We start from the raw sequence: 10,795 nt of genomic DNA on the forward strand, positions 1-10,795 counted from the left end.
CTGAATAAGTTTTGTACATGGGAATAAAAAAACAAAACAAAACAATGAATGAAGATAGAAATACAACATACTAAAACTAGTGGGATGCAGCAAACCACTTCTATGAAGCAGGTTTTTAGCAATAAATACCTACATTAAACAAGAAGAAGTATCTCAAAAAAAAAGAAACATCTTAATTTTATACCTTAAGAAAACCAAACTAAGCTCAAAGTTAACAAAAGGAAGGAAATAAATATCAGAGCAGAAATAAATGAAATAGAGAAGAGAAAAGCAATAGAAAAGATCAATAAAAATAAGAGCTGATATTTTGAAAAGATAAGCAAAATTGACAAATTTTAGTTATACTAAGAAAAAAGAGAGAAGCCTCAAATAAAAGAAGTCATAAATGAAAGTGGAAACATTAAACTGATGCCACAAAAATAAAAGCTATCGTAAGAAACTACTAAGAACAATGCTATGTCAACAAACTGGATAACCTAGAAGAAATGGATAAATTCCTAGAAACCTGCAACCTTTCAAGTCTGAAACATAAAATAGAAAATCTAAACTGGTTTAGGCAATTGAATTATTAATAGTAATAATTATTTAGTAATTAATTCTTAATATAAATAGTAATTAATTATTGATAGTAATAATTGCCATTTCCTCCTCCAGGGGATCTCCCCAACCCAGGGATTGCACCCACATCTCCTGTGTCTCCTGCATTGGCAGGTGAATTCTTTATCACTGAGCTCCCTGGGAAACCCAACACTGAGGGGGTTGTTGATAATTATGGGAAAATTTGTAAAGATAGCTCTTGGAGAGAGATGGACTTGATTTTCAAAAATCTTCCCCCAAAAGAAAAGCCCAGGACCAGATGGCTTCCCAGGTGAATTCTATCAAACATTTCAAAGAATTTATCCAGTGCTTCTCAAACTCTTTAGAAACATTGAGAAGAGGGAATATTTCCAAACTAATTTTATGAAGCCAGCATTTACTAAGCTAGGAATGGACACTACAAGAAAGAAAATTACAGACCAATATCCCTGGTAAACATAGATGCAAAAATCCTCAACAAGATACTGGCAAACTGAAATCAAGAGGACAATAAAATAATCATATACCATGTTCAAGTGGGATTCATTTCCAGGATACAAAGATGCTTCAACATACACAAGTCAGTAAATGTGATACAGCACTCAATAGAATGAAGTATGAAAGTCATATGATCATCTCAGTAGATGCAGAATTATAATTCCAGTGATGAAGAACCTTGAGTGATATGCTTACTAATCATGATTTTACAAAATAAGAAATAGGCAACCAGCCACTATGGATACGTGGGATGAAGCATAAATAATACCATACAAATATTCTCAATGTTTGGTTGGTATGGGAAAAGTTGAATGATGAGGAGAATTCCTATTAGGCCATTATAGTAATCCACACATGAAATAGTTTAGGTCTGAGAGCTGGGAAGTAGCAAAATTGGGGAGTAGGGGTATGATGAATTTATGATGTTGATGGAAAAGTGAATCTCAAAGTTATTACAAAGGAGAAGTAGCAGAATTTATAACTATAGGTCAAAATAGAACTAAAAATTAAAAATTAGGATGATACCAAGGTTATGGGCCTAGAAATACCAAAGGTGAAGGTGCGTCTATGCTCAGTTGCTCAGCTGTGTCTGACTTTTTGCAACCCAATGGACTGTAGCCCTCCAAGCTCCTTTTTCTTGAGATTCTCCAGGCAAGAATACTGGTATGGGTTGCCACTTGCTTCTCCAAGGGATCTCCCCAGCCCAGGGATCACACCCACATCTCCTGTGTCTGCTGCATTGGCAGGTGAATTCTTTACCACTGAGCTCCCTGGGAAGCCCAACACTGAAGAGGTTGTTGATAATTATGGGAAAATTTGTAAAGATAGCTCTTGGAGAGAGATGGACTTGATTTTCAATATGTTTCAGGAGTTGTGGCATTTAAATTAAAAGTGTTTTATGAACAATGCTGTATAGAGATTTAGAAGATAAGAAGTGTATTTGTAGATGGGTATATGATAGCCCAAACTAATAATATGTGAAGTCACAAGATTCATCTAGAACATTCAGAAAGGTAGTGTGAATGAAAAATTTAGAATTTAACTTTAGGAAATTCCCAGAATCATATAAAATGAACTAGTGATGGACATAGCAGAGAGAGTTTAAATTGTTTAATCTCTAAATTCTCATATAATCCACAATACCATAAATTCATCTCTAAAAATCTACAAAGGTAGACCTCCAGTCCACTATTAAGAACCTGAAGAGACAGTGTTTCATTTAAGCCAAAGCAAGAGAGAGACAGTGGAAAAATAATAACTTTGACAGTTTACATTTTATGACATTGCAGAGGCTTGCCCAGACTGTATCTTTACTTCTGCAACAACTCAGTGAAACGACTGTTACTGTCCCCTGTGTACTGATGATGAACCGAAAGATGGGCTAATTGTATACATTGCTTTAAAAATGAAAACAGAGTGGGGAAAAGGTAATTCGGACAAGGAAGTCATTTCAGAGAACCCTGAGTTTCTCAAATTTTACATTATGACTGGAAAAATTACTTCCACATAAGCCATTTGAAGATTGGAACTTCTGCGCTCTTAAGTCTTATTGGTGGAAAACTCCTTAGTTTGTCATGGAACAATCTCTCATAATGCAGAGCAGTAATAAACAAATCAAGATATCTACTCCACTCAAATTCTTCCAAGTTTATTATAAAAAAATATTTATGGTTTCAGTGGTGAATAAACTGTCTTAATATTTTATTAATATTAAATGTATGTGTTTAACTAGAGATATTTCATTCTGATATGACTTTATATGTCTATGTCCGTTATTCTGGAGGAACTCCTTTTTCCACAAACTACTGACTAACTGTAGATAGGGACTGTTTATAGAACATGCCAGAGAGAATATTTATAATAGGGAAAATACAACTATCCTCATTTTGTAGATTCAAAGAAACACATGCTAACCCTTAGTGAAAGTGAAAATGTGTTTAGTCGTTCAGTCATGTCCAACTCTGTTAACCCATTGACTATAGCCAGCCAGGCTCCTCTGTCCGTGGTGTTCTTCAGGTAAGAATACTGGAGTGGGTAGCCATTCCCTTTGCCAGAGGATCTTCCCGACCCAGGGACTGAACCCGGGTCTCCTGCATTGCAGACAGATTCTTTATCATCTGAGCCACCAGGGAAGCCCACTAACCCTTAACCCCTTCTCTTTCTTCTATACTCTCCTTAACATTGTTTTCCATCCATTGTACTTCTCTTTCCCAGTTCACAGTATTTTTTTTTTCTCTCTCTCTCTCATTCATTCATTTAAACCTTTCCCAGAGTGGAAATTTTCTTACTATGGTCTACTCAGTCTACAAGGAATAGCTACTCAAATAATCACCTCAGTATGTGACCACAAGCAGCTTTCAGAGTTGGAAGATGGGATGTGAGCTGAAAGAGGCTTATTTTGTAAGTTAAATGCAGCTTTTTACAAACCTAACAATTAAAAATGTTTCCCCTGTTATATTGCATATATCCCCTGTTATAATAGAAATAGATGCTGAAGAATTGATGCTTTTGAACTGTGGTGTTGGAGAAGACTCTTGAGAGTCCTTTGGACTGCAAGGAGATCCAACCAGTCCATTCTGAAGGAGATCAGCCCTGGGATTTCTTTGGAAGGAATGATGCTAAAGCTGAAACTCCAGTACTTTGGCCATCTCATGTGAAGAGTTGACTCATTGGAAAAGACTCTGATGCTGGGAGGGATTGGGGGCAGGAGGAGAAGGGGACGACAGAGGATGAGATGGCTGGATGGCATCACTGACTCAATGGACGTGAGACTCAGTGAACTCCGGGAGTTGGTGATGGACAGGGAAGCCTGGCGTGCTGCGATTCATGGGATCACGAAGAGTCGGACACGACTGAGCGACTGATCTGATATTCTATTTGTATATTCAGTTCAATTATTATATTTCTATTCAGTTCAACTCAGTTCAATTCAGTTGCTCAGTCTTGTCTGACTCTTTGCAACCCCATGGACTGCAGCTTGCCAGGCTTCCCTGTCCATCACCAACTCCTGGAGCTTACTCAAACTCATGTCCATTGAGTCAATGATGCTATTTCTATTATGGTATACTTAATCTAAACTTCAAAATACATTTGTGGATGCCTATTTAATCATACCATTCACTACTAGCTTGCCCCCAAATTATTTGTAATCTTTGTGAATTCTTAAAACCAACCTTTTTCTTGGTGTCCTCTATGTTTTCCATTAGTCACTCCTAAAAGCTACTCCTAACATTGGGAATATAAAATATTCCTTTAAGCTGATTTGCCAGTCGCTTTGTTTTTTTAATGCCAAAGACTCTAGATCAATGGATGTCAAACTGTACACCGAGGCACCCCTGGCACTACAGTCAATTCACAGGTGCGCTGCAGGGTATTTCAAATTTTTGAGAGAAAAACAGCGACATCTGTTGGGCATGACCTGAATTACCACTATTAAGTTGTAGAGATCTTTCTTCTAGCCTATGCGAATAAGGAAGAAAACAACTGCAACACTAAGGGCCCTGTAAGCTGAGAAACTTTGGAAATCTCTGCTCTAGGCTAAGATTTGTTTTGTATTAAATATTTTTAGCATCACAATTATTTTTCTACACAGTTAATCAAAACAAATATATTACCCAAATTTTAATAGTTACTAAGCATATTTGGAAAACTCAGCACTGGCCACAGGACTGGAAAAGGTCAGTTTTCATTCCAATCCCAAAGAAAGGCAATGTCAAAGAATGCTCAAACTATCACACAATTGCACTCGTCTCACACGCTAATAAAGTAACGCTCAAAATTCTCCAAGCCAGACTTCAGCAATATGTGAACCATGAACTTCCAGATGTTCAAGCTGGTTTTAGAAAAGGCAGAGGAACCAGAGATCAAATTGCCAACATCCCCTGGATCATCAAAAAAGCAAGAGAGTTCCAGAAAAAGATCTATTTCTGCTTTATTGACTATACCAAAACCTTTGACTGTATGGATCACAACAAACTGTGGAAGATTCTGAAAGAGATGGGAATACCAGACCACCTGACCTGCCTCTTGAGAAACGTATATGCAGGTCAGGAAGCAACAGTTAGAACTGGACGTGGAACAACAGACTGGTTCCAAATAGGAAAAGAAGTACGTCAGGGCTGTATATTGTCACCCTGCTTATTTAACTTCTATGCAGAGTACATCATGAGAAACGCTGGGCTGGAGGAAGCACAAGCTCGAGTCAAGATTGCCGGGAGAAATATCAATAACCTCAGATATGCAGATGACACCACCCTTATGGCAGAAAGTGAAGAGAAACTCAAAAGCCTCTTGATGAAAGTGAAAGAGGAAAAGTTGGCTTAAAGCTCAACATTCAGAAAACTAAGATCATGGCATCTGGTCCCATCACTTCATGGGAAATAGATGGGGAAACAGTGGAAACAATATCAGACTTTATTTTTGGGGGGCTCCAAAATCACTGCAATGATGATTGCAGCCATGAAATTAAAAGACGCTTACTCCTTGGAAGGAAAGTTATGACAAACCTAGATAGCATATTAAAAAGCAGAGACATTACTTTGTCAACAAAGGTCCGTCTTGTAAAGGCTATGGTTTTTCCAGTGGTCATGTATGGATGTAAGAATTGGACTGTGAAGAAAGCTGAGCACCGAAGAACTGATGCTTTTGAACTGTGGTGTTGGAGAAGACTCTTGAGAGTCCCTTGGACTGCAATGAGATCCAACCAGTGCATTTTAAAGGTGATCAGTCCTGGGTGTTTATTGGAAGGAATGATGCTGAAGCTGAAACTCCAATACTTGGGCCACCTCATGCAAAGAGTTGACTCATTTGAAAAGACCCTAATGATGGAAGGGATCGGGGGCTGGAGGAGAAGGGGATGACAGAGGATGAGATGGATGGATGCCATCACCGACTCGATGGACATGAGTTTGGGTGAACTCCAGGAGTCGGTAATGGACAGGGATGCCTGGTGTGCTGTGATACATGGGGTCGCAAAGAGTTGGACACAACTGAGCAACTGAACTAACTGACTGAAGCAAAAAGTACATTTTAATCAAAACCCATCTGTTAATGAGGTGCCTGGGACATTTTCCCCCCAATTAATTCATGTGTCTGTATATGAATTTTACTGACTGACTGAATCAATGTGTATTTCTATTTGTGTTTTGCTATTGTAAGCCCTGAGAAAACTTGTTTACAAAAGTAAATAGAAATAGTAAGAGATTTATTATAGCAATGGCATTATGCTTTAAACTCCTTTTGAGTTATGTGCCAAGTATATAAGAAAGAATTGAAAAACTACAATATTTATAACAAGATGTGTTGTCTAGACCTGTATTGATGAATAGGCCTTAGACACATGTGGCTATTTAAATTTCAATTAACTAAAAGTAAATGTAACTTAAATTTCAATCCTTCAGTTGTACTGTCTTATTTCAGGTGCTCAAAAGCCGTATATCTAGTGGCTACTTATTAGACAGTGCAAATGTCTAGACTAGCACTCTCCTATAGAACATTTCCGTTATTGCAGAAACTTGTGTTGGACGGTGCTGGTCCAGACATTAAAGCCATCCTCTTTCTTAACACACCAGTATTTTATTTTATTTTATTTTATTTTATTTTATTTTATCTTTACCAATTTATTTACTGTTGCTTCTTTTTTTTTTTTTTAATTATTTTTTTCTAAATTTTTAAAAGAAAATCCATCCTGAACCCTCCTCCCTCCTCCCTCCCCATATCATCCCTCTGGGTCGTCCCAGTGCACCAGTCCCAAGCATCCAGCATCGTGCATTGAACCTGGACTGGCATCTCGTTTCATACATGACATTTCACATGTTTCAATGCCATTCTCCCAAATCTTGCCACCCTCTCCCTCTCCCACAGAGTCCATAAGCCTGTTCTATACATCAGTGTCTCTTTTGCTGTCTTGTATAGAGGGTTATCGTTAAACATCTTTCTAAATTCCATATATATGCGTTAGTATACTGTATTGGTGTTTGTCCTTCTGGCTTACTTCACTCTGTATAATAGGCTCCAGTTTCATCCACCTCATTAGAACTGATTCAAATGTATTCTTTTTAATGGCTGAGTAATACTCCATTGTGTATATGTACCACAGCTTTCTTATCCATTCATCTGCTGATGGACATCTAGGTTGCTTCCATGTCCTGGCTATTATAAACAGTGCTGGGATGAACATTGGGGTACACGTGTCTCTTTCCCTTCTGGTTTCCTCAGTGTGTATGCCCAGCAGTGGGATTGCTGGATCATAAGGCAGTTCTATTTCCAGTTTTTTAAGGAATCTCCACACTGCTCTCCATAGTGGCTGTACTAGTTTGCATTCCCACCAACAGTGTAAGAGGGTTCCCTTTTCTCCACACCCTCTCCAGCATTTATTATTTGTAGACTTTTGGATCACAGCCATTCTGACTGGAACACACCAGTATTTTAATTAATTTCTGTTTTTGCTACCTTAGAGGCTTTTGCACCCCAGGGTGAATGCAACATAGTTATTTAATATACATGTTTTCATGTGCTGTGCTTAGTTGCTCAGTCATGTTTGACTCTTTGCAACCCCATGAACTGTAGCCAACCAGGCTCCTTTGTGCATGGGGATTCTCCAGGCAAGAATGCTGAAGTGTTATCATACTAATCTATTTTTTTAGTAAGTCGTCTCTGTTTTAGTGCATGTTGAGTGTTTATTATGTGTCATCATCTGTGTATGCATTATGCACATCATATTTCATCTTAAATGAAATCATTTTTTAAAAAATTGAAATACAATATTACTTCAATTAACTTACAGTACTTTATTAGTTTCATATGTGCAACATAGTGATCAATATTTTTATAGATTACATACCATAAAAAGTTGTTGTAATATTATTGTGAGTGAAGTGAACTTCCCTAGCGGCTCAACTTCCCTGGTGGCTCAGATGGTAAAGCATCTGTCTACAATGCGGGAGACCCATGTTCGATCCCTGGGTCGGGAAGATCCCCTGGAGAAGGAAATGGCAGTCTACTCCAGTACTATTGCCTGGAAAATCCCATGGACAGAGGAGCCTGGTAGGCTACAGTCCATGGGGTCGCAAAGAGTTGGACACGGCTGAGCGACTTCACTTACTTACTTACTTACTTAATATTATTGACTATGTTTCCTATGCCATACATTACATCCTTGTGACTTTTTTATTTTACAACTGGTAGTTTGTAGCTCTTAATCCCCTTCACCTATTTTGCCCATCCCCCAACCCAACCCCCATTCTGGCAACTACTAGTTTGTTCTCTGTATCTGTTAGTCTGTTCTATTTGTCTGTTTGCTGTGTTTCGTTGATTCCGTATATAAATGAAAACATACAGTAGTTGTCTTTCTCTGTCTGACTTTTTTCACTTAGCATAATACCTCCGGGTCCATCCATGTTGTGTCAAATGGCTAGATTTCATTCTTTTTATGGCTGACTAATATTCCTTTGCATGTGTATACCACATTTTCTTTATCTGTCACTGGACTTTTAGGTTGTTTCCATATCTTTGCTCTTGTGAACAATGCTACAATGAACACTAGCTGCTTATATCTTTTTGAAAAAAAATACCCAGGAGGGGAATTGCTGGATCACATAGGAGTTATATTTTTAATTTTTTAGGGAAACTCCATGCTGTTTTCCACAGTGGCTGTGCCAATTTACATTCCTACCAACATTGCACAAAGGTTCCTTTTTCTTCATATCCTCATCAACACTTGTCATTTCTGTTCTTTTTGATAATAGTTGTTCTAACAGGGGTGTGAGGTTTTGATTTACATTTCCTTGATGATTAGCCACGTCGAGCATCTTCTCATATCTGTTGACCATGGACATCTCTATGTCTTCTTTAGAAAAATGTTCATTTGTTTCCTCTGCCCCTTATTTAATCGGATTTTTTCACACTGAGTCTTAGGACTACTTTATGTGTTTTGGACATTAAACTCTAATCAGATATATCATTTGAAAATAAATGTCTTTTTCCATTTGATAAGCTGCCTTTTCATTTTATTGATTGTTTCCTTCACTATGCAATTTTTCTTAAGTTTGACTGGGGTTTTTTTGTTTGTTTATTTTTGTTTCCTTTAACCGAGGAGACATACAAAAAATATTGCGGAGACCAGTGTCAAAGAACATACTACCTTTGTCTTCTAGGAGTTGTATGGTTTCAGGTCTTACATGTAAGTCTTTAATCCATTTTGAGTTTATTTTTACATATAGTATTTAATGCCATATGTTAAATTCTAGTCTTCCACCTTTCTATAACTGAAACTCCCTTCTTCAACAGTGAGAAATCTAGCTTGTATTGTCCTTACTATGTTTACTCATTTGTTCTAGCCTAGAATTCACAAGAGTTCCTTTCAAATTACTAACTCATATCATGGCAAAAAGCAAGCCTACCAACTGGAGTTTAATATTTTATAGCTCTTTTTTTAAGCTAAAATTAACATACAGTGAAATGTGCATGTCTTAAGTATACAGTTTAATGAGTTTTTCACTTGATAATGTTCACTTTTAGATTTATGTCTATAAATGAGTCTGTCTGCTATTTTCTACCTTTCTATCTGTCTTCCAGAATGTATAATTGTTTTCAGCTGAAAGATTTGCTTGGTATCATTTATTCCAGTACTGCCTGAAGTAGAAACCTAATTTTATCATTTAATAAGGCAGTGATGATTTAGACATACCCATATCTTATGTTTATCTTTTTTGATTGTTCAGTTTTTTGCTTGCTATTTCTTATTGCACCATATACTTTCTTTCTAGGGTCATTTTTTAAAAACTTCTTGAGGTATGTGTCTATGTGTGCTCACTCACTTATATCCGACTTTTTGTGACCTGGTGGACTGTAGCCTGCCAGGCTCCTCTGTCCATGGAATTTTCCAGGCATGAATACTAGAGCAGGCTGCCATTTCCTATTCCAGAGGATCTTCCTGACCCATGGATCAAAACTGCATCTCTTATGTCTCCTGCATTGGCAGGCAGATTCTTTACTACTGTGCCACCTGGGAAGTCCCCCTTGAGAATTGAATAATTAATTCTCCAGTGAGAGTCAACTCATAAACTCTCAGTTTTTGTCTAAAATGTCTTTATTTTAGCCTCATCATTTAAAGATAATTTCCTCAGAATATAATTTTGGGTTGCAAGTTATTTTCTCTCAATAATTTAAATATATTGTGTCCTTGGTTTCTAGTTTCCATTGTTGCAATTAAGAAGTCAGATATCAGTATTGTTTCTTCCATGGTAAATTGTCATTCCCTTTGTTTGCTCCGAAGACCCTCTTTTCATATTTGGTGGTTTGTAGATTCACTCAGGTGAGGTAAAATGTATATGTAGATTTCTTTATTCTTCTCAGGATCACTATACTTTCTTATTCTAAAGATTCATGTAGTTCAACATTCCTGGAAAATTCTCAGTAATTATCTCTTTAACTTTAACTTTAAGTTAAAGAGATGTCTTTCTTACCTTATTTATTATCACACTTAAAACTGTGAATTATAGGTTATTAAACCTAATTCTCCACATATCATAATTTCTTTTTAATATTTTCCACCTCTGTGTCTTGCTATGTTTTATTCTAGCTAATTTCTTTAGTTTTATCTTCTAGTTCACTAATTCTCCTTTTATCTATGTCAAATCTGATGGTTTACTTGTTCATTGCATTTTAAATTTTAATTACTTTTTCCATAAAAAATATAGTTGTCTCTTTTAAAAAACTCTCT

The 10,795-nt window shown here is 37.0% G+C and overlaps 1 long non-coding RNA gene across 2 annotated transcripts in view; it reads left to right on the forward strand.

The window, feature by feature from the left end:
* Window positions 1-6,465, forward strand: part of LOC101903067 (uncharacterized) — a 212,181-nt gene extending 205,716 nt beyond the window's left edge. For both annotated transcript variants that reach the window (XR_009491358.1, XR_009491357.1), the window contains exon 7: window positions 3,557-6,465. This is a non-coding gene — a long non-coding RNA (uncharacterized lncRNA). The remainder of the gene's footprint in view (window positions 1-3,556) is intronic.
* Window positions 6,466-10,795: the final 4,330 nt, after the last annotated feature.

The sequence above is a fragment of the Bos taurus genome, chromosome 18 (assembly GCF_002263795.3).
Source record: "Bos taurus isolate L1 Dominette 01449 registration number 42190680 breed Hereford chromosome 18, ARS-UCD2.0, whole genome shotgun sequence".
In the NCBI taxonomy this organism is placed as follows: Eukaryota; Metazoa; Chordata; class Mammalia; order Artiodactyla; family Bovidae; genus Bos; species Bos taurus.